A 3,590-nucleotide genomic window follows, 5' to 3' on the forward strand; every position below is an offset into this window, starting at 1 on the left:
TCCACCTTAATATTTTAATTAGATGCCTGCCCACTCCAATATAAATTAATCTGTGAACTCTAGTTAAAATACTGACAGTTAATACCTCACTAATACGCCACTCAATGCTTTTGGTTATCCTGTGATAGCCCCACAGCTGATAAAGTATACTGCTGCCAATTCTTGCAAGTTCACTGCATATCTCCCAAAAATCAGTGGTTTTCTTAAAGACCCAGTTTCTGGAGTTGTGTGATTATATGAGAATCTCAGCTTGCATTGAATAAATGTTTCTAGCCCTCAGAATTGCAATGAAAAGCTTGAAATAGTGACTTCTAAAGACTCAGAATTCAGAAAGAAAAGAAGAACTCCAACTGTATGTTTCTTTCAACTGCTTGAGATGGTAACCTCCTGCACTTCTGGGGCACATCCACGCATGCAAGCGTGTACGTTTGCAGCAGCTCAAATAGGAGCAGTGCAAATTTGAGCCGGGGATTTTTGCCTCAGCGCACGTGCCTGTACATGCACTTCGGTGTGGGACAAATTGTGCCACTTGGAGCAAAATAACCTTGCCTGGCTCCTCTGCAGCCCCACCTTGGGGAGGGGCCCACTGCACTGCACCAGCAGCTCTCTGCCTGGCCAGCAGCTCAGGGCTACTTGCCCTCAAGAGCTGCTGGGGGAGGAGCCTCTAGGAGGAAATTGGCCATGCCCCTTCCTGGCCCAGGCGGTTGCTGCTGCTGTTGCTGGTTGCTGCAAGCTCTCAGGAGCTTCTGGAGAGAAGATGGCCAGGCCCTTTCCTACCTCTGGCTACTGCTAGCTTGGTCTCGGAGCTTTTGGGAGTAAGTTGGCTACACCCTTTCCTGCCTTGGGCTGCTGCTGCTGTTGCTGCCCCCCCATGGGGGGTGTCCTTTGCTGCATGCTGCTGCCCCCCTTGGGGAGGGGCTCACTACACTGCACCCCAGCTTCTGCACCTCTCTTCCAGCCTGCTGCCCAGCCCGCCGCCAAGCTGGAGTTGGGGGACAGCCTGGGGAGGGAGCCTGTGCTGCTGGTGGGCCCCTCCTCCCCCACCATCACTCCCATAGCCTAAAGGTGCCTTGTCTGCCCCAGCTGCCTTGACAGGCCAACCCCCACCTTCACCTCCACTTTCACCAGAAGCACACCCTGAGTGGCTGACCTGGACAGCTCCTACCAGCACTGCTGCTGCCCCACTCTCAGGAGAGCGGGAGATTCCCTGCTGCACCACCTTGCACTACCTGACAACACACCTGCACTGGATTACTTCCTAATTGACTGACTGCTCCTGCCCTCCCCCACAGCTACCTCACTGCATCTGATCCTGCTTTGTCTTCCTGCCTACTGCTCTGCTGTTGAGCACTTATGGACAGATTTTCAACAAACAAAGCCCCTCCACTGCTCCAGCCATCTTTTACACCTGTCTCAGCAGCCTTTCTTGTGTGTTCTTACCCTTGTGTGGTAAGCCCTGTGGTCCACTCCCCCTGCCCTGGTATTTGTTGTGTGGCTGAGTAAGCCAGCTCAAGATTCCCCAGCCCTTGTGTATGTGTGTGTGTTTCCACGCACCCCACCCCCCACATTCTCAAAACATAGCCCTCCTGGTTTTTTCCTGTGTGGCTGTAGCTCAGTAAGCTTCAGCCCGCTTCCTTCCTCCCTACCCCCACTTCTCCCACCCAACCCCAGCCTGCCCCTACTAGATTCACCAGCTGCACTGGATATTTTGTTTTTCTTCATTGTCTTCCCTGCCTTCATATGCAACAATGGCAGGGCAGGAACCTTCTGGGGGGGGGCAGATGCCCCCACAGACCTTCCTGCCACCCCCACTATGGGGGCAGATCCCAGCCAAGCCCCCAAGGGGATGCATGCCCCTGCAGCCTGGAGGCAGAGTCTGACCAAACTTCCCAAGCCCCTACTCCTGTCACCAGGGACCAAGGTCAAGGGCAGTGGGAAGGGCTTCTCTTCAGCTCCCTCCATAGCTGGGGGTGGGAAGGGCAAGGGCCCTGCCCCCAAGCCTAAACCACCAGCACCTGAGGGGACCAGGTGAACTACACCAGCCAGCACACCCACTCAGCCTGTCCCCAGTCCTAGCCCTAGCCCCACCAATGTGGCCCCCTGGGCGGGGGGGGACCGCAGCTATGCACAGGCAGCTGTGGGGAGACCCAAAGCCGGAGGGCCTGGACCCCTCCACTGCCGGCCCTTCCAGCTTGGGTGGCAGGCCCCCTTTCTGGCACTCACCTGCAGGCATGGGGTGAAGTACCAGCTGCCCAAGAGGGAGACCCTGTACTTTGAGACCTGGGTGCAGGCCCAGGCTCAGGTAGTGTGGGGCCTCCAAGATTGTGGTGGCCTCCCACCTTCATGGCAAGGGGGTCTTTTTCCTTGCCTCAGAGGCCACCACACAAAAGGCGGTGGAGAGGGGGCTCATGGCAGACAGCGAGTACGTCCCCCTCAAGCCTGTAGAAGATCTGGGAACCAGGGTAGCCCTCAGCTCCATCCCTCCCTATATCCCCAACTGGGCCTGCTCCCCTAGCTCCAAACCCTGGGGAGAGTTATCTCCCCAATGATGGCCCTCTCACTGGGGTGCCAAGATCCTGGTCTCTGCCACATGCACTCTTTCCATCACCAGGTTATGATCCAGGTGGTGGTGGGAGCGCGCGCAGCTGGAGGCTGAGGGGTGCCTGGTAATTCCTTCTCAGGGGGCCCTGGTGAGGATTTTCTATACACTGGGGGACCTGTGGTGCTTCTGGTGCCATGCCCCAGGGCACTTACATCATGAGTGCCCCATGGGCCAGGCAGGGAGGGCATCTGCAGGTCCCACTGGAAAGAGGGGTGCCCTTACCACCAGTGCCCCATGCCCCTCAGGCCCCCCTGGCACCCCAGCCACAATTATGAGCCCACCTGGGAGCTCAAGGGACCCTGCCCGCCAACCAAGTTTAGCGGAGTCCCAGGGAGGGCACCAGCAACCGGGGGAAGAGAGGGAGCAAGGCCCCCCTGCCCCTAGTCATACCCCCATCGTGGTTGCCCCACACTCCCAACCCTCACCTCTTGCTGGAGCCTGTGCACCTGAGGACCTTCCCATGGCTGAGTGGGTGGCAGGTCCCCTCCAGGCATAGAGGCAAGAGGAAAGCCCGGGCACAGTTGGGGCTCTCTGACGTGGGAGACTCCTCTCCCCCTCCCACGACTACCACACAGGGGGAAGGAGTGGCCCAGCCTCCAGGGGCCTCCCCAGCTGTGCCTGACACCCCACCCCTGGGAAAGATCAAATGGGTGATCCCTGTGGAGATTTCGGGGCTTCTGGATAGTCCTGAACAGGAGCCCATGGGGGAAGCCCTTCATTCTGCTGACCAAGGCTTACCTCCTGAAACCATGGGCGCTGAGGCCTACCTAAAGGAAAGCCTGGCGACAGAGCCTCCTCCCTCTGATCTAGGGGATACAGAGGCCCTGGGGCTCACTCTGGCAAGTCCTGAGGGAGGAGGTACCCTTTCCCAGGACGCCAAGGCAGATGCTGGAGCCACCCTGGTGCCTGGCAGGTCTCTTCCCTCCCCCCCCAGGAAAACCTCACCTCCAGTCTGTCCCATAGTCATGCACCAGCGGGGGTCATGGTG

Source organism: Alligator sinensis, unplaced genomic scaffold (assembly GCF_000455745.1).
Source record: "Alligator sinensis unplaced genomic scaffold, ASM45574v1 scaffold260_1, whole genome shotgun sequence".
Taxonomy (NCBI): Eukaryota; Metazoa; Chordata; order Crocodylia; family Alligatoridae; genus Alligator; species Alligator sinensis.